Source organism: Cygnus atratus, chromosome 34 (assembly GCF_013377495.2).
Source record: "Cygnus atratus isolate AKBS03 ecotype Queensland, Australia chromosome 34, CAtr_DNAZoo_HiC_assembly, whole genome shotgun sequence".
Classification (NCBI taxonomy): Eukaryota; Metazoa; Chordata; class Aves; order Anseriformes; family Anatidae; genus Cygnus; species Cygnus atratus.
Window position 1 is genome coordinate 618,744 of NC_066395.1, and position 20,973 is coordinate 639,716.

Here is a 20,973-nt window from a genome sequence, read left to right on the forward strand (position 1 = left end):
GCCAGCATCCCAGGTGCACCCCTGCAGTGTCTGAAGGATGCTTGGCCACTCTGCTCCTGCTGTTCTGGACCCTTCCTCTCTTTCACCCTGCCCGTGGTCACACACCCCTTCGCACGCGGCTGTGCTCAGCGCTGCCCTGCAGCACTCTGCCACCAACAGGGCACAGCCAAGGGGCACCTCCATGGCTGCAGGAGCTATGGGGCAGCTTACAGAGAGCCCGGCATGGCCAGCCAGGGCAGTGTGTTCTGGGCTGACCGGGGGCACCTGGCTTAGGGCACTCCAAGGGGCTTCTGCCAGACTTCCTCACCTCATAGTGCAATCCAGCAGGACTCTCAAAGCCTACTGCATTGCCCACTACCCTCCCAGAAACAAGACCCAGAAGGAGACCCTTCCAGGACGTGCAGCTGCATGGCCCTGCAGCAAGAGGGCTGTCAAGGGCTTTGTCAAGGGCTTGTCAAGGGCTGTGCAGATTTCTCCTGCAATCAGCTCTCAGCATCCTCCCACTCCCAACTGCCTCCAAGCCCTCTCTCCTTCTCTCCTCTCTGTGTCTCTGCTGTGGTCAGAGCCCCCAGCCCTGCTGCGCTGTGCAGAGGAGCTGCTCCTGGGCAGAGCTGTCTCTCTGCACCAGGGCCCTCTTGCCAGGAGCTCCCACTGGGCCCAGGAGCCCGGCCCAGCTCAGCAGCAGAGGCCCAGCCCAAGGCATTGGAATCACCCCTCTGGGGGTTTTGGTGATGAGTCCATGAACCTCAGACACTGAGAGACAATTGAAGAAATCTCTCAAGAAGTCCAAGTCAGATACAAGTTTCCTGCAGTGTTCCCCTTAGTGCCAGGACAGACATAGCCTCCCTTGGAGCTCGTTAGAGCAAAACATTGGAAGTAGTTAGGACAAATAGAGAAAGACAATGTCGAGGCACAGTGATATGTAGAAAAGCTGGATGTGTTTCACCAAGACAAGGGCCAGGCCTTGACCTTGAAGCTGTCAGATGTCAGCCAAAAAGTACAGATCCCAGGGAGAAGTCAAGGGTGATCTGCCACCTACAGACAGAAGTGACCTCACAGTCCCTTTCTGTAACAGGTTCCTGCTGCTGCCCTATCACCTGCAGAGACAGAAGTGACCTCACAGTCACTGCCACCGTCACATTCCTCGGGGGAGCTGACCGCTTTCAGATACACATGGGACTAGAGCTCACCTTTCTGGGTTAAAGAGTAAACAAAGACTTGGGAAGGTTTGGTGTTCTTCTGTGGGTATCAGGTCTGCCAAGAAGTCTAGGGTTAAATAGAGCATTTTAACGCTAGTGTTAAGGGAAGGGATTAGGGTGAACAAGAGAGTAAAGGTAAGGGAAAGGAGTGATGGCCTGAGTTTTGCTTCAATGGATACTTTGAGTTCAAGCATTAGAGTAGTGGATTCCTGTCAGAGTGTTGGAATAGCATTTAGGTTTTAGGGATGAAAATTATTAGTTAAAATAAGGTAAAGGCCATACATGACTGTTTTAAATCAGTATTACTGCAGCTTCGACATTACATGAACCTCTTACCTCTATGAAATCATTAATTTCTGCTTCCATACTCCTCTTCCCACCCCAAAATCTCACATCTCTCTTGTCCAGGCTACTTCTGACCTCCCCATATCATGGGATTACCTTTCTGATGACATTCAAGATCTCAGGGTATCTGTCTCACCGTCTGTTGGCTACTCCATTCCTGAGAAGGAAGTGGCATTGTAGTCAGGAGGGAAAAGGACTCAAAGGTCTTTAGGAACATCCTCCACAATGTGTCCATCAGCTCTGCACCTCCACAAAACTGCACTTCCTACCTACAAGTTTTGTTTCCCAAATGTCTTCTATGTATTCAGGGTTACTTCTCCCAGGCCCTCATGCATGTTTCAGTTTAAAATGTGCAGGAATGGTATAAAGAAAGCCAAGGCACGGATGGAACTGTGCTTGTCAAGGGATGCGAGGAATAACAGGAAGAGATTCGTTGCTCAGATAAGAGATACATTGCTCAGAAAAGAAAGGCCAGGGAGGGTGTACTCCCTCTGATGGATGAGAAGGGTGAACTAGTAATGACAGACATGGAGAAGGCAAGGGACTCAACAACTTCTTTGCCTCAGTCTTCACTGCCAGTCAGGCTTCCCAAGTCTCTGGTTTCCTTGAACCTGAAGATGGAGGCTGGGGGAGCAAAGTCCCACCTGCTGTAAGCGAAGAGCAGGTTCAAGACCACCTGATGAAACTCAACATGTACGGGTCTATGGGGCCTGATGACATACATCCCAGGGTCCGGAGGGAACTGGCTGATGTAGTTGCCAAGCCTCTCTCCATCATATTTGAAGAGTCCTGGCAGTCAGGGTGAAGTCCCTAGTGACTGGAAAAAGGAAAACATCACTCCCCTTTTTGTAAAGGGTAGAAAGGAGGACCCTAGGGAACTACAGAATGGTGAGCCTTCACCTCCTGTGCCTGGCAAGATCATGGAAAAGATCCTCCTGGAATCAATGTCAAGGCATATGCAAGAGAAGAGGTGATCCAGACAGCCAGCATGGCTTCACCAAAGGGTAAATCATGCTGACCAATCTGGTGGCTTTCCACAGTGGAGTGATCACATCAGACAACAAGGGAAGACTGACCAATGTCATCTACCTGGATTTCTGTAAGACCTTTGACACGGTCCCACATGACATCCTGGTCTCCAAATTGGAGAGATATGGCATTTGATGGGTGCACCATTCAGTGGATAAGGAGTTGGCTTGAAGGTCACACCCAGAGAGTGGTGGTCAATGGCTCTATGTCCAAGGTGGAGGCTGGTGATGAGTGGTGTACCTCAGGGGTCTGTCCTGGGACCGGTACTGTTTAATATCTTTATCAATGACATAGACAGTGGGGTTGAGTGCACCCTCAGCAAGTTTGCAGATGACACCAAGCTGAGTGGTGCAGTTGAATACAACAGAAGGAAGGGATGCCATCCAAAAGGACCTGGACAAGCTTGAGAAGTGGGCCCCATGTGAACCTAATGAGGTTCAACAAGTCCAAGTGCAAGGTGCTGCCACCTGGGCTGGGGCAATCCCAGACAGGAGGACAGGCTGGGAGAAGAACTCATTGAGAGCAGCCCTGCAGAGAAGGATTTGGGGTTCTGCTGGTGAAAAGCTCGACATGAGCCAGTGCAGTGCAATGCTTGTAGCCCAGAAGGCCAACTGCATCCTGGGCTGCATCAAGAGAGGAGTGGGCAGCAGGTGGAGGGAGGTGATTGTCCCCCTCTGCTCTGCCCTTGTGAGGCCCCACCTGGAGTACCTGTGTCCAGGTCTGGGGCCCCCAGCACAAGAAGGATGTGGATCTGTTAGAGTGGGTCCAGAGGAGGGCCACAAAGATGATTTCTAAGGGGCTGGAGCACCTCTCCTATGAAGAAAGGGCTGAGAGAGCTGGGGCTGTTCAGCCTGGAGAAGAGAAGGCTGGGGGGACCTCATTGCAGTCTTTCAGTACTTAAAGGGGGCTTATAAAAAAGATGGAGAGTGACTCTTTGCTCAGTCAGATAATGACAGGAAAAGGTGGAATGGTTTAAAACTGAAAGAGGGGAGATTTTAGGATTAGACATTAGGAAGAAATTCTTCACTCAGAGGGTGGTGAGGCACTGGAACAGGTTGCCCAGAGAAGTTGTGGATGCCCCATCCCTGGAGGTGTTCAAGAGCAGGTTGGAGATGAGGCCCTGGGCAACTTGATTTAGTGGTGGCATCCCTGTTTATGGCAGGGTGGTTGGAACTAGATGATCTTTAAGGTCCCTTCCAACCCAAGCCATTCTATGATTCTAATGTCTCACAAACATCATTCACTCAAGCATGGTACTCCCATGGCTGTCAGCCTTCCTGTGGTCTATCACCCTAACCAGAACAGAATGAAGTTGCCTCACCATTTCCTAAACAATTTCCTAAGTTATGTTGCAGCCTTCAAGCCTTTTACTGTTGTGAACCATCTTTGCCACAAGTTCCTCCTGCTGAAGTCTGTCAGTCCAGGGACTAAGTGAACCTCCCAGAAAACTTGTCACATTCAATCGTGATCCTGCAGGCCAGCAGATCTGAAAAATACAGCTGACTAGGTCACAGCATTTCTTAATAGCCAGCTCCTCCTGTGGCCTCTAAGATCTGAAATTTCAATGCCTGTCACCTGCACATGCCTCTTCCAATGGTGTCATGCGAACTGGCTCACAGGACCTTTCACATTCGCTCACCCTCCCCCCTCCCTCTCTGGGATGGGGGAGAGAAAACAGGGAAAGTGAAGCCTGTGAGTTTGAGATAAAGACAGTTTATTAAGACAGGAAAAATAATAACAAAATAATAATAATAATAATAATAATAATAGTATAATAATACTAATAATAATGTGTACGAAAAAAGTGATGCACAATGCAATTGCTCACCACCCGTTGACCGATGCCCAGCCTATCCCCGAGCAGCCGGCCCCCCCCACCCCGGCTAGCCACCCCTATATATTGTTCAGCATGACGTCAGATGGTATGGAATACCCCTTTGGCCAGTTTGGGTCAGCTGTCCTGGGTCTGTCCCCTCCCAGCTCCTGCTGCATCCCTAGCCTGCTCGCTAGCAGGACAGAGCGAGAAGCTGAAAAGTCCTTGGCTTGGTGTAAGCACTGCTCTACAACAATTAAAACATCAGCATGTTATCAGCGCTCTTCTCATCCTAATCCAAAACATAGCACCCTGCCAGCTACTAGGAGGAAAATTAACTCTGTCCTACCTGAAACCAGGACAGATATCCCCCTTATTCCATACCATTTATGTCATGCTCAGGTTACACTCTTTCCAATACCTTCTAATTAATCACCATTTTCATCTATGATATATAGCAACCATGGTAGTGATGACATACAGTTATATATGAAATGCACATACTACAAACATTCAACTCTCTGGGCTATTCTCACCCAGTATTAGGTTCCCCTTTGAAGCAGGGCCTCAACCACCTATCCATGTTCAGGGAGGACAGAAGTTTGCAAAACTACCACACCCCCCATTCTTTTCATTACCCACCAAGTGCATCCAGGTCCCATAGCAAAAGCAATCCCACGAATGGGCTTGCTTGGTTCCTGAGGCAGGAGTAGCCTGGTGACTGTCTTACCCAGCATGTTTTTGCTTACGTGCACTACAGGAACTTTATCCCCTTCTATGCTGTGCCAGTAACAGGTTTGATTGGCAGCAGAACACAGCTCGGTTGGCAGATCCTCTAGTATTGACTAACCAGTGGCCTTTGCCAAATGTGTTTCCCCAATTTTTGAATGTCCCAGCACCCATCGCTTTCAGTGTAGTCTTTAACAGTCCATTGTATCGTTCAACTTTCCCGGAGGCTGGTGCATGATAAGGGGATGTGATACACCCACTCAATACCATGTTCTTTGGCCCAAGTGTCTATAAGGTTGTTTCGGAAATGAGTCCCATTGTCTGACTCAATTCTTTATGTCTCATAGCAGGAAGTTTTCAGGGTGCCATTTTCCCATAGGACTTGTTTTTTGTTTCCAAGTCCAAGGATCTGTTCCGGAGGCCAGGATGGGGTGAAAGACGTGGATAGGCAAGGAGCTGCCATCCCTGTGGTTGCTTCCACCATTGTAAGTACGTGGCGCTTGCTTGCGGGTTTGAAGTGTGATGTAATCAATCTGCCAGGCCTCTCCATATTGAATTTCAGCCATCGTCCTCCATACCAGAGAGGCTTTGACCGTTTGGCTTTGTTTTAATTGCAGCACATGTTTCACAATCAGAATAACCTGTGCTACAGTGTGTGACAAATCAGGTCCACCCCTCGGTCACAAGCCCATCTGTATGTTGCATCTCTGGAGATTGATGGCCTGAGGTGTTCATGGGCCCATCGGGCTATAAATAATTCACCTTTATGTTGCCAGTCCAGGTCCACCTGAGCCACTTCAATCTTAGCAGCCTGATCACCTGCTGGTTGTTTTGATGTCATCTTCAGAAAAATCCATGATTCACTTTTTGATGTCACTTCTTGAGCATCAGTTTCTCTGAATGCTGTAGCATGATTTGACAAAATTGCAGGTTCTGACTGCATTTAGAGCACCACAGTTCCCAGGGAGGGCACAGGCGTTTCCTTTCAAGTAGCAAAAAAGCCTAGGCAAACAGCAAGATCTTGCACAAAGCAGGTTTTGCAGCCCAGATGGGTTTGTCAACAGTTCCAGCAATTGTGTCGCATGTTCAGTTGCTTCTTCAGCACAGGCTTGAGCACTGCACATAGGACAGTTTGCTACCATCCATGAATCAGTATAGAGATAGAGAAGCCAACCACTTTTCTCGTTCAGCAATATCTAAGGCCAGCTGAACGGCTTTCACTTCTGCAAACTGACTCGATTCACCTTCTTTCCCTCAGCAGCTTCTGCAACTCGTCGTGTAGGACTCCATACAGCAGCTTAGATCTCCGATGCACTGGTCCCACCATACGACAGGACCCATCAGTGAACAGGGCATATTTCTTCTCATTTTCTGGTAGCTTGTTGTACAGTGGGGCTTCTTCAGCACGGACCACCTCCTCCTCTGATGATATCCCAAAGTGGTGCCTTCTGGCCAGTCCATAAGGACTTCCAAAACTCTGGGGTTTCCTATTCGAAAAATCTGGCCAAAAGACATGTCAATGAATAGCATCAGTTGCAACCCACTAGGCCAGATGGAGAAGGGACCCCCCTTTGAACATCCAACATTGGTACCGGCAGTGGGGTGCCAGGAGGAGCTGCGCTTCAGTACCGACCACTTCCGAAGCAGATCGAAACTCCCTCATATGCTGCCAATATCTCCTTTTCGGTTGGAGTATAGCGGGCCTCAGATCCTCTGTATCCCGACTCCAGCAACCCCAGGGGTCGACCTCGAGTTTCCCCAGGTTCTTTCTGCAAGAGGCTCAAGGTGGGACCATTTCCCCGGCTGCGGAGGTGTAGAGCACATTCTTTACATCTGGTCCTGTTCGGACTGTCTGGCAAGAAAATATAGGCTACTGCATGGACTATTTGAGCTTCTTAATGTTCAAAGGCTTTGTCGTTGCTCAGGGCCCCTTCAAAAGCATTCTTCCTACTTTACGAGGAAGACTTCTGGTTTGAGTGCCTCAGCCTTTGTATGGGTCTGCATCCAAGGTGCCAAGAGGTCTTGGTTGGTTCAGCAGGCTTGAAACCCCTTTTTTTCCTCTCCAGGTGGCCATTTTGTTAGTCCTGGAGACATAAAACTTTTTGTTGATCACATCCAGATGGATTTGACGACGTCACAAGAATTGGGTCCTAAGTGTGGAGGATGTTTAACTGGACAAACCCAGGAGCACATTAGGAGATTTTGAAACAACATCAAGAACATGCTCATTCTTGTAGTAAACTGGTTCCAAGGTCCTGAAGACTTTTCAGGGAGAGCCTTATGCCAGGTCGGGATTTCACAGAGCTTGGACTGGTACTGTGAAATTGCCTTTCTAAGTCAGGGAAAAGTGATCTGGAGGCGGAACAGCCGTGGAATCAAGCTAAGATATCAATGATGTTCCCTGTCCCAGACACAGATTGACTCCCTGATGAGCCAAAAAGGTAGACAGCACGTCAGTAATGAGCTGGTAGTCCACTCATATGGTTTCCTGGTGGCAGTCCAGACGACAGTGCTGAGTGGCAAATTGGTGGTTGGAGAGTCATGCACCAGAAATCTGGCATGGGCAAACTCATGTTTCCTGAAAATGTAACCTGAATATGTGTTGTGGTTTAGCCCGGCTGGCAGCCAAACACCACACAGCCGTTCGCTCACCCTCCCCCCTCCCTCTCCGGGATGGGGGAGAGAAACGGGAAAGTGAAGCCTGTGAGTTGAGATAAAGACAGTTTATTAAGACAGGGAAAATAATAACAATAATAATAATAATAATAATAATAATAATAAATAAATAATGTGTACAAAAATAAGTGATGCACAATGCAATTGCTCACCACCCGTTGACCGATGCCCAGCCTATCCCCGAGCAGCCGGCCCCCCCCACCCCGGCTAGCCACCCCTATATATTGTTCAGCATGACGTCAGATGGTATGGAATACCCCTTTGGCCAGTTTGGGTCAGCTGTCCTGGGTCTGTCCCCTCCCAGCTCCTGCTGCACCCCCAGCCTGCTCGCTAGCAGGACAGAGCGAGAAGCTGAAAAGTCCTTGGCTTGGTGTAAGCATTGCTCTACAACAATTAAAACATCAGCATGTTATCAGCGCTCTTCTCATCCTAATCCAAAACATAGCACCCTGCCAGCTACTAGGAGGAAAATTAACTCTGTCCTACCTGAAACCAGGACAGATATCCACCCCTTATTCCATACCATTTATGTCATGCTCAGGTTACACTCTTTCCAATACCTTCTAATTAGTCACCATTTTCATCTATGATATATAGCAACCATGGTAGTGATGACATACAGTGTTATATGATAATTAACATACTACAATTCAACTCATGGGCTATTCTCACCCAGTATTAGGTCCCCTTGAGGTACACACCGAACCTCCCCATTCTTTTGCATTACCCACCAAGTGCATCCAGGTCCCTGGGCAAAAGCAATCCCACGAATGGGCTTGCCTTTTCCTGAGGCAGGAGTAGCCCAGACTGTCTTACCCAGCATGTTTCTTACGTGCACTACAGGAACTTTATCCCCTTCTACAGTGCGTAACAGGTTTGATTGGGCAGGTCCAGCTCGGTTGGCAGATCCTCTAGTATTGACTAACCAGGTGGCCTTTGCCAAATGTGTTTCCCAATTTTTGAATGTCCCAGCACCCATCGCTTTCAGTGTAGTCTTTAACAGTCCATTGTATCGTTCAACTTTCCCGGAGGCTGGTGCATGATAAGGGATGTGATACACCCACTCAATACCATGTTCTTTGGCCCAAGTGTCTATAAGGTTGTTTCGGAAATGAGTCCCATTGTCTGACTCAATTCTTTCTGGGGTGCCATGTCGCCATAGGACTTGCTTTTCAAGGCCCAGGATAGTGTTCCGGGCGGTGGCATGGGGCACAGGATATGTTTCCAGCCATCCGGTGGTTGCTTCCACCATTGTAAGTACGTGGCGCTTGCCGTTGCGGGTTTGGGGGAGTGTGATGTAATCAATCTGCCAGGCCTCTCCATATTTGTATTTCAGCCATCGTCCTCCATACCAGAGAGGCTTTGACCGTTTGGCTTGTTTAATTGCAGCACATGTTTCACAATCATGAATAACCTGTGCTATAGTGTCCATGGTCAGGTCCACCCCTCGGTCACGAGCCCATCTGTATGTTGCATCTCTACCTTGATGGCCTGAGGTGTCATGGGCCCATCGGGCTATAAATAATTCACCTTTATGTTGCCAGTCCAGGTCCACCTGAGCCACTTCAATCTTAGCAGCCTGATCCACCTGCTGGTTGTTTTGATGTTCTTCAGTAGCCCGATTCTTGGGCACATGAGCATCTACATGGCGTACCTTTACAACCAGGTTCTCTACCCGGGCAGCAATATCTTGCCACAATGCAGCAGCCCAGATGGGTTTGCCCCGGCGTGAGGTGGGGGGAGGCACGTGGAAAAGGCTTTGTGTCGCCCCTGCTCAGAGGGCATCCTCAGCACAGCCCTGAAGATCTGCACATAGGACAGTATGATGAAAACAAAACACCCAGACGCTAAACAGAATCCAGCCAGTAGAAGCCAAACTTCCCTGAGGTAGGAGTCTGCGCAGGAGAGCTTGAGGATCTGAGGGATTTCACAGAAGAACTGGTCCAGGATATTTCCTCCACAGAGTGGCAGTGAAAATGAATTGGCAGTGTGCATCAGAGCATAGAGAACCCCACTGCCCCAGGCAGCTGCTGCCATCTGGGCACAAGCTCTGCTGCCCAGAGGGTCGCATAGTGCAGGGGCTTGCAGATGGCAATGTAGCGGTCATAGGACATGATGGTGAGGATAGAAAACTCTGCTAAAAACAAACAGAAAAAGAAAAAGACCTGTGCAACACATCCTGCATAGGAGATGGCCCTGGTGTCCCAGAGGGAATTGGCCATGGCTTTGGGGAGAGTGGTGGAAATGCAGCCCAGGTCGACGAGGGCAAGGTTGAGGAGGAAGAAGTACATGGGGTGTGGAGGCGGTGGTCACAGGCTACGGCGGTGAGGATGAGGCCGTTGCCCAGGAGGGCAGCCAGGTAGATGCCCAGGAAGAGCGCGAAGTGCAGGAGCTGCAGCTCCCGCGTGTCTGAATGCAGGAGGAGGAACTCGGTGATGGAGCTGCTGTTGGACATTTAATTCCTCTGGGCCTGGAGACCTGTCTGAGAAAGAAAATACAGCAAAATGTCAGGCTGGACTGTGTGAGCAAAATGTACTCCGTTTCTTCTTAAACCTCAAAATGATGCTTCCCTTTAAGGAAGACCTCTGCAAGTGCCTTTCTATGGCCCTGCTTGGTGGTGCCAGAGAGTGCTACTGGGAGCAGGCGACTATGGAAACCCTTTGCATTTCTGTTTCACTCCAGGTGAAATCTTGTGGGTCCTGTGAGGTAATGACTCTGTCCTTGAGATCAGAGTGAGGGAAGTAATCTGGGTATGAAGAGCTGTCTGAGGAGGAAAAAACAGGAAAACATTAGGACAGAACTCTGTGATCAAACCTACTCCATTTCTTGTAGAAACCTCCCAGACTGCCTCTGCCCTTTCAGGAAGGCCTTTGCAGGTCCCTTTCATGAGCTGTGATTGGTACTGATTGACGGTACCACCAGGATCAGAGGTGATCTGGAGGAGGGAGTCCTGCCCTACAGAGTTAGGTAGATGACAACATGGGCTTTTCTCAGATAGAATACAGTTGAGCTATCAAAGAATTTTTCAGCATGACTGTCCCTCAGGGCAGAGTGGGGGCAGCTGGTGTATCCATCAGTCCTGGTCTCAGCTGCTCTGTACAGGCACCTCCGGAGGATGGTCACACTCAGCTGTTTCCCTGAAAATAACCTGAATACTGCTGAGAGCAGAGGAATCCAGGTTCAAAAGGCAGATCTCCAAACACCTCACCCATTTCATCATACCTGAGGAAGATCTCAGCTCTCTGCTCTTCACCACAGACACAGAGGGATCACAGCAGCTGCGCACATACAGCCATCCAGCAGCATTTGTATGGCCTTAGGACTGATGTCTCTTCTCCATGGAGCTGCTAGGTAACACAGAGCTGCTAGGGCAGAGCTGTGCCCTTGAGCATGGCAGCCTGCAGCCCAGCAGAAGCCCCATGTAAAGAGTCAAATATCCTTAGATGTGGTGTCCCGAAGGGTGGGATCCTTCCTAGCCCAACACACCTTAGAGGCCCAAAAGTTAGGAGGGAACATGGATGCTTTTTGTTCATGCACATACCTGAGCGATAAGAACAACATTGTCACTGTTTGAGCTGCATATGAATTATGATCCCTAATGCAGCTCAAACAGTGATAATGTTGTTCCTATCAGTCACAAACACATGCTTTCTCAGCAGCAGCTTCATTCTCCTCTCTGGCTGGAGCTCTGGTTTGTGCTGGCTGAGCACTGTTTGGAGCAGCGGCCTCTGCCCATGAGCTCTCAAGGACTCTGCCCTGCTGTGCAGCAGTGTGGTCCTGGGAAAGGAACTGAACGTTCTGGGAAAGGAACATTCTGAAACACATACTTTTGTTCAGATGTAGTGCATCTATAATAATGAAAGGCTGTTCAACATCCTCCAGCAGGATAACCCCAGGGACACTGCTGGATCACCTTTAACCAGAGTGACCTGAACAGAGCCAGCTCATTTCCCGGCACTAGGCAGTGCAGTGCCCTGAGACATTTTGGCTAGAACAGCCTGGGCACTTTGCTCCCATTGACACATCTCCAGAGCAGGACTCACTGTTCTGGTGTTTGAGCTCTGGCTTTAATCCCACTGCCCAGAGAGTCTGAGGAGAATAGTAAGGGCAGGATGGATGGGAGGGGAAACACAAAGAAATGCCCCAGTGCTTCTGCTGAGGAAAGCAAGAATGAGAGTGAGAGGTGAGCACTGGGAGTGTCCTCTTCTTCTGAAGGTTGGGCAGCCGAGAGGCTAACAGTTAGAGACCCCATGACTGTGGGGGCAGAGGCTTTGCTGGATGGGAGAGCAGACAACACGGCTGCTCGGGGAAGGCGTCTTGTCTGCAGTGCAGGGATGGCACGGAGTGGAGTACAGAACTGCCGCCGCCAGGTTCAGGTTTGGGGAGGATGCTACGTGTGGTCATGGAGCTTTCTATGGGCTGAAGGGCAGGAAAGGGACTTGCTGTGATCCTTATAACCCTCCTAGTGATGATTAAGGAGCCTCAGGCTCTTCTTGGAAATAAGAGCCTCTATTTCTATTCTGGCTGAGACAAAGAAGAAAAAAATGAAAGCAGAGACTCAGGAAAGCAGAGATTCAAGGAGCTAACCCCTGCCTTTTGTCTTCTCTTGCGATGTCCCCTTGGATACATCCTGCTTGCGCTGTGAAGCAGGCTGCCCCAGGCAGCAGCCTCCTGCCAGCAGCAGGACCCTGCCCTGTCAGGGGGGCTCCTTCCACCCGCAGCTTCTCCCCGCAGCGCCCTGGGCAGCTCCCCAGGCAGGCTGAGTGCTGAGCCTGGCAGGTGGCAGGCGCCCTGCCCCGGCACACAGCCCCTGGGGCACAGCAGGGACCCTGCCCTGCACCACAGCCCTGGGCACCCCTGCCTGCACCCCTGGCTTCAAAGCTTGCAGCCGGCCCGCGACAATGTAGCCCTCAGGGCCTGGACACTGGCCCTGCAGCAGGGAAGCCCTTCTCTGCAGCACATTCTTCTCTGCAATACATCCTTCTCTGCAATACAGAAATACGAAGAGCCTCCAGCCTGATCTGCTATGGGATATTCCAAGTATAGGATTCCTCCAGGATAATACCTGTGTACTGCACTACTACAAGACTTACCCTGTTAAGGCCAATAAACACTGCTCATTCCGCGAGCTCTTAGCATCCTGACTCTCCACACAGCCCCTTACCTCTCTCCCACTCACTTCTCTCCCCATGTCAGCTACAGGCAGTGCCCCCAGCCCTGCTGCGCTGGGCAGAGGAGCTGCTCCTGGGCAGAGCTGGCTCTCTGCAGCGCTGCCCGCTTGCCACGAGCTCCCCTGGGGCCCAGGAGCCCGGCCCAGCTCAGCAGCAGAGGCCCAGCCCAAGGCTTCCCTCGCTCTGCCCCCCACCAGGCTCCCTGCCCATGGCCCTGGGGAACCTGCTGGGAAACAGCCTGAAGGGATCCCTGGGCTTCCCTCCCTCCCCTAGGCACACACACTTCTTCACACCAGGGTCGTTTCTCCTTGCAGAAAACCAATTAAGTGTAACAATCACATCTTCTCTGAGAATTAGTTTATGTCATGGACATGTCCACATGGCCTCATCTAACACCAGCAAGGTCTGCCTGCCTTTTATGCCCTGACACAGGACTCTGCCTGGGTACAAGAGGTGCTGGGTGGGGATAAAATCACTGGTACTTTGCAGACTACATCCTTATAGTCCATGGGACAGTAGGGCCTACATTGAAGTATTCTTGGTTATGACCAGGAGGTGCTGGTTCATTATGATCCCAGGAGAAAGGCACTCTAGGTCTTGTGCAGGGACAGTTGGCATGTTACCCACCCCCTTGCACCGCGTTGCCTGTGGCCCCACAAGTCAGATGGGTGATGGAACACCTCATTGCTATGCAGACACATCTGTGGCAGGGTGATCAGGGTCATTTTTGGAACTGTACCTGAATCCACCATCCCTAGGGAGCCTAAACACTATAGCAGGAGCAGCATGAACGGGTGGTGAAAAGTGGGGAAATATCACGGTGCTCACTCTGAGGAAGACAAAGAGGCAGAGAAGCCCCCCGAGAGCCTCACCCAGCTGTGCACAGCCCGGGGATAGGCACTGCTGGGCAGTCACTGGCAACCTGTCTGTCATGCAAGAGGAAAGGGGAGCATGTCCGCAGAGATGCACCTCTCCTCTTCTGGGGCTCTGGTTGCAGACATGGCAGCTCATGCCATGGACATCATGATCAGGTTGACATGACCCAGTAGTGTGCACCTGTAGTCCAGCTTACACAGGACCACATGTATCTCTGTGCAGTACAGTCGGGGGCAGTAGTCCGGCCTTCAGCATACCACAGGCCTCCAGAAATTAGAGACTTGGTCAAGTTATGAGAGAGTGCCCAGACTTGTGCAGAAGAGGAGTTCAGGCACAGTGAGGGGCTGCTGCATCCCAGGTGCCTTTGCTCCTGTCTTTTGAAAAAAGCCCAGGCCCAGGGCAGTAGGCTCAAACCCAGCCCTCCTGGAAGGGCTCCCAAGAGCAGAAACATGTTGGGGCAGGGGGACAGCAGTGACTTCTCCAGCACTCCACTTCCTATATTCCATGGCCTTTGTCACCATTTGGAGAGGTTCCCGGTGAATTTGTCAGGAACTGCTGGAAAAGAACTGGGCAGAAGGGAGGTGACTGTTTCTCAGGACAAGAAAGGAAATCTCTCATCTCTCTCCCGAGCTGTGCCGTCTCCATGCTTGTGATATCATAAGCCTTCAGATGACACGTGCTGAAGGAGGATGCACTGCATCACCAGGATATCGTCACTGGAGCAGCGGCAGTGCCGGCACTTCCCTGCAAGGCCTGGTCCCTGCTGGGCGCTGCTTGGGTGCTCCCCACCGCTGTCCTTCTGTGGCCAGGAGTGGGGTCAACAGGCAGCAAGGTTGCACTGGGTGACCCTCGCTGACGGGCAGAGGAGCAGGGGCACCTTGCAGAGGAGCTGTGGTTGAGGAGCCAGGGCGGGCATCCCTTGTCGTGAGCTGGGGGCCAGCAGAGAGCGAGATGGAGGGCTGCTGGAGGGTGACCATCACCTCTGACCTGACTTCCGCGTTCCCAGTGCTCCTGCAGCTCTCCCCCAAAGGTGAGGGTGTCACACAGGGGCTGTCAGCTGTCCAAAGCTGCAAGTCCTGGGATCAGGGGGAAGGGGAAGGGGGGCTGAATGGGGCAGGTGGAAGCTATGAGAGCTCTGCCTGAGAGTCATGCTGGGCTCAGGGGACAATGTGGCAGCCAGGATAGGATTCCTGGGTCCTGATGCTAGGGCTGCCCTGAGCCCCAGGGCTCCTCTGGCCATGGCTCAGCCTCTTCGTGATGGGGGACAATCCAGGGCCAGGTTTCCCTGGGAGCTGGTGCCTCTTTGGGATCTGGTCTGGTCTGGGAGGAAAGATGTCCTGTGTCCCAAAGACTGTTGTGGCTTGCAGCTCCCATAGGCCTCTCAGGAATGTTCCAGAAATGCCTGAGTTGAAAATCAAGCCTTCCTCTTCTACTGCTCTCCTTCAGAGGAACCTCACTTCCTTCCCTGCTGTGCAGCCAGGCTGGCACAGCACGTCGTGGATGCTGAGATGCCATCCCTGGATGGGCACAACCCTGGTGCTTAACCCTTCCCATACCCCTGCCGTGGTGGTTTTGTCTGGCTACGCAGGTGAACTCCACAGCAACTGCTCTTTCACTTCCCAACCTACAAGGAAAAGGGAGAGAAACTATGATGAGAAGAGCTCAAGGGCTGAGGTAGATAGAAGAGGAGGTCACCCACCAAATATTGTTATTGGCACCAGTTATCATCATGGGCAAGACAGACTTATCATAGGCAGATTAATATAATTTATTGCCTATCACCAGTGGACTACAACCGCCAGGAACTACAAGCAAACTAAAAACACCATTCCCCCTATCCACACTTTTATACCTCCTTCCCCTGAGTGGAGCAGGGGAATGGGGATTGCAGTCAGTCCATGACACTTGTCTCCACCGCTCCTTGACGGTCAATCTCTGCCTCTGCATCCCTCCCATGGGATGCCCTCCTTCCTGAAAGGATCCTGCGTGGGGCCCAAAGGATTGAGACAATGACAGATATGACCAGATCGTGTTAAAATAAAACTGTTACAAGCATTATATCACCTTCATAGTTGCTGACCACAATGTGGATTTTTTTTGTATTTGTTTTTTTAACCTCAGTGTGGTAGTTGTGTTTGGCCTCAGAATTGTGTTGGATAGCACATTACATACTGTGTGTTTCCCTGTTGTGCTGTTTATCCTTTCTGGGGGCTGGATTATTGGTATTAGTTTACTCTACAGCCTAACACTGCCGTATGTTATGCTGAAATTGCTGGTCATGAGACTAATCTGCTAGTTGTACTCAGCATTGCTGTCACCTCCATACTTGAGGAACCTTCTCTCAGAAACTATTCATAATTAACAGTCTTTACCTTTTCTCTTCGGGGAGACAATCTATGGGAGGGATGAGGGGGGACACTTCTTCTCCCCAATTCTTCCCTTTCCCTTTCTCCTTCACCTCCCCCTTTCTCCTCCAGGCTAGTTACAATAGCTCTTCAAAACTTTCAATATCCTTGGAATGTTCAAACCAGCTTCTTCCTATTCTTATTTCTCCTGAATGTGTTTCAGGTTTTGTTTAAGGTTAGGGAAAACTATTTCAGAATGCCACACAGAGATCTGCTCTGAGGCAGGATAATTATGAGTGGCAGGGAGTGTGGGAGGATATGGGCAGGCACCTAGAACTGTGGACACCTGCAATGCCTTGGAACTTCACCCCTGAACAAGTGCAGAAACCTAAAAAAATGGCAGAATGCTTGAAAAAGGAGTGTCATCACCTTGGCAATTCCAAAGAGACAGAAATCACTGCAATGTGCTGGGGCTTGGCCTATGCTTACTGCGTTGAAATCTACACAACTCCAATCCCTGTGACTGGGCCAGAGAACCAGCCTGTGCCTGTATCAGTCATACATATACACGAGAAGAAACAAGAGAGACAAAATCAGTTTGTTTAAGAAGGAAAGAAGCTCCTACTCATACAGGGAAGGAAGAAGAAGAAAAGGCAGACTACTCCAAAGTAGGGCCATCAGAGGAAAAATAATAAAGGAAAAAAAAAAAGGAAAAATCTTCCTCCTCGACTGTATGAACCAATATCTCAGGTGTAAATGTCCCTCTGCCCAAGAGAGGGGGGATATAGTGGGTAGACACCAAATGTCACCCTGTGGTTTTACCAGTATTACTGTGGAGAGGACATGAGCAATTGGGATGGGAAATCCACCTTAACCCTACAGGCACCAATAGATGAGATGCAAAGAAAAACAATGGAAAAAAGGGGTTCTTCCAGGAAAATTGCTGCTCTAATTTCCACTGGGCAGTTCCCCAGACAGAGTAATGATTGCTGTGACCAGGACTAGAGGGGCCCTGCCTCAGCCAGGGGGAGGAAGGGGATAATTGGCTTTACTGGCCTCTGTGGATTTGGTGGCCTGGTATGTCAGACCACAGGAGTACAAGGCTCTAGTGGACACCAGTGCAGAGTGTACCATGATGTCATTAAGCTTGAAAGGGGCAGAACCCACCTGTATTTCTGGAGTGACAGGGGGATCCCAAGAGCTAACTGTGTTGGAGGCCAAAGTCAGCTTAACTGGGAATGACTGGCAGGGCACCCCACTGGGACTCCAGGCAGCCTTTGCATGGACTACCTCAGGAGAAGGTGTTCCAAGGAACCAAAAAGGTACCAGTGAGCTTTTATCACAGCTGTCTTGGAGATGGAAGATTTTAAACAGTTTTCTGCCTTGCCTGGTCTCTCACAGGACCCTTCTATTGTAGGGGTGCTGAGGGTTGAAGTGCCAATCTCTGCCAAAATCATGCACCAGTGGCAATATCACTACACACAAGACTCCCTGATTCCCATCCATAAGCTGACTGATTGACTGGAGAGCCAAGGAGTGATCAGCAAAACTTGCTCACCCTTTAATAGTCCCATATGGCCACTGCAAAAGTCTGATGGAGAGTGGAGACTAACAGTGGATTATTGTGTCTGGAAAGACATCACACCAACTTCAATAGATGATCGATACTCTTCTCTCCTTATTGTCTTAGCTCTAAGAGCATTTAAATGATCCCTTACAGTGTCTGAACGCCTTTCTTCCAAGGATCATAAGAAACTTTCCTCTGAGAACTTTGTTCGGGGTTCCAGGGTAAGGTCCATGGGTAGAAGTGGAGAGGAATAGAGTCCCATCACAGCAGCACTGCCAGGAAGCAGCAGGGTTTGGTCTGTCCAGAACTGCTCTCGTTCCACTTCCACGCTCTCCTTCTGAGCCTTTTCTGTTGGTGTAAGCCTGTGTAGACACTGCTGGCCTCCAGAACAGCATTTCCATCCCATAAAGTGATTGTGCTCAGGGTAGTGCCTGAGGGCTCAGGTCTTCCTTCACAGTTGCTATCAAGAAAATTGCAGTCCAGAAATGGACTCTAAAGAGGGACCTGGCATTCCTTTTCTTCTGGGGATCGTAAGGAACCAGTACCTCCAGGCCAGAACACTCTCTCAGCATCCTTGGATGCAGGTCCTATGGTCCCATGAACTGTTAAGAGTGGAGTTTGCAAAGTAACCACTGATTTTATCCCCACCCAGCACCTCTTGCACCTCTGCAGAGTCCTGCCTCAAGGCACAAAAGGCAGGGAGACCTTGCTGGTGAGACCTGAGTTCATGCGGGGATGTCCATGACACAGCAGCCATTAAAGTCAAGGGTCATATAGAAGAGGAAGGAAGAGGTTTATCCTATTGAGACAAGGAACAAGGTAAAGCATGTTGATTTTGCAGATTTTAGCTAACACAGGAAGTATGTTGTATATCAACCACAAGGACAGGACAGAGACAGGGAGTATGAGGATGGGACGACCCTAAAGATAAGGGAAGAAAAGACTTCATACACACAGATAATAGAACCAGCAAGAACTGTCTTGGACTGCTGAAGTCTGTAAAAGAAAGGAAGGGTCAGAAATTTAGCAGCAAGGTAGACTTCTGGCCTTCATCAAAAGACCACCAGAGTACGCTGGAGGACCACCCGAGGACTCTGGTGTGCATGCGAATAGGGGTGGGAGCCTATGTTAATGATTCTTCATAGACCTAATGAATACGCAAGAAACTTACATGGAATGGACATGAATATGTATATATCCCATTAATATAAGCACACTAGCAGTAACCCTTGGAGTGTGTGTTTGGTGGAGCAATCCCCCCCACACACACAGTGCAGAGATAAAGAATACCTGCTTAATAACTTTGGTTATTGAGTTTTCACTGTGTCACTATGACACATGACTCCTTTTGCTCTGCTGACTTCCTCCATAGGCTGCCCTGAACATAAGGAGTAGGGACAGGTTCACTTGTCCTACATGTGGCATCTGCTGCCATTTTAGATGTTTGCATCTGAACAACTCCTGCCTGTCCTCCATCTCAACTAAGGAGCATTAGTGGGACACTAATTGGCATTAGTGAGGTACCTCACATGCAGGTGCCTGTGTTGTGTACACCTGAACTAACGCCAGAGGAATCCCAGCTCCTGTGAGTCTGTGGCAGGCATGGGAGGGAGATGAGACCCCTTCCAGTCCCAGGAATAACAACCAGCGTGAGATGCACTGACTGAATCTGCTGAAACCCATCCCTAAACAGGGGTAAAGGACATCAGTTCCTGACTCTTTCTAGGTGTCCAACTGACAGCTGCACAAGAAGATGTGATTGTTACACTTAATTGGTTTTCTGCAAGGAGAAATGAGTCTGGTGTGAAGAAGTGTGTGTGCCCAGGGGAGGGAGGGAAGCCCAGGGATTCCTTCAGGCTGTTTCCCAGCAGGTTCCCCTGCAGCCCCAGGGCCATGGGCAGGGAGCCTGGTGGGGGGCAGAGCAAGGGAGGCCTTGGGCTGGGCCTCTGCTGCTGAGCTGGGCCGGGCTCCTGGGCCCAAGGGGAGCTCGTGGCAAGCAGGCAGCGCTGCAGAGAGCCAGCTCTGCCCAGGAGCAGCTCCTCTGCCCAGCGCAGCAGGGCTGGGGGCACTGCCTGCACAGACAGAGTGGGTAAAGGCAGGCAGAAGTGGCAGGATGCACAGAGCTCGCTGGGGGAGAACACTTGCCAGCCCTGAGCCCGGTAAGTGTCTGGCTGGAAGGCAATGCAGCCGCAGCTCCTGGAGGAAGGAGAAGCCGGGGGTGCAGGCAGGGGTGCCCAGGGCTGTGGTGCAGAGCAGGGTCCCTGCTGTGCCCCAGGGGCTGTGTGCCGGGGCAGGGCCTCTGCCGCCTGCCAGGCTCAGCACTCAGCCTGCCCGGGGAGCTGCCCAGGGCGCTGCGGGGAGAAGCTGCGGGTGGAAGGAGCCCCCCCGGCAGGGCAGGATCCTGCTGCTGGTGGGAGGCTGCTGCCTGCTCTCAGCTCCACAGCACCCGTGGGATGTATAAAGGCGAGAAGGCAGTCAGGGGTTAGAGGCTGCAGGCTCAGCTTTCCAGACTATTTGCTTCTTTGGCTCTGTGGGAATGGAAATAGAGACTGTTATTTCCAAGGAGAGGCTGACACTCCTAAGCCATACAGATGACACCAAGCTAAGTGCGTGTGTCGATCTGCTCGAGGGCAGGAAGGCTCTGCAGGAGGATCTGGATAGGCTGGAGCGATGGGCTGAGGTCAACTGTATGAAGTTCAACAAGGCCAAGTGCCGGGTCCTGCACCTGGGGCGCAACAACCCCAAGCAGAGCTACAGGCTGGGAGATGAGTGGTTGGAAAGCTGCCTGGCCGAGAAGGACCTGGGAGTATTGGTTGATAGTCGGCTGAATATGAGCCAGCAGTGTGCTCAGGTGGCCAAGAAGGCCAACAGCATCCTGGCCTGTATAAGAAGCAGTGTGGCCAGCAGGTCTAGGGAAGGTGATTGTGCCCCTGTACTCGGCTCTGGTGAGGCCGCACCTCGAGTACTGTGTTCAGTTTTGGGCCCCTCGCTACAGGAAGGACATGGACGTGCTCGAGCGAGTCCAGAGAAGGGCGACCAAGCTGGTGAGGGGTCTGGAGAACAAGTCTTACGAGGAGCGGCTGAGGGAGCTGAGGGTTACAAGGACTCCCATCAAGTCCCTTTCCTTCCCCTCATCCCCTAGAAAGCTCCACCACCACACATGCAGTGTCAGCAGGGTCTGTGTGACCTGGTCTCTAGGACGTGCCTCCAGCGAGCTGCCCCT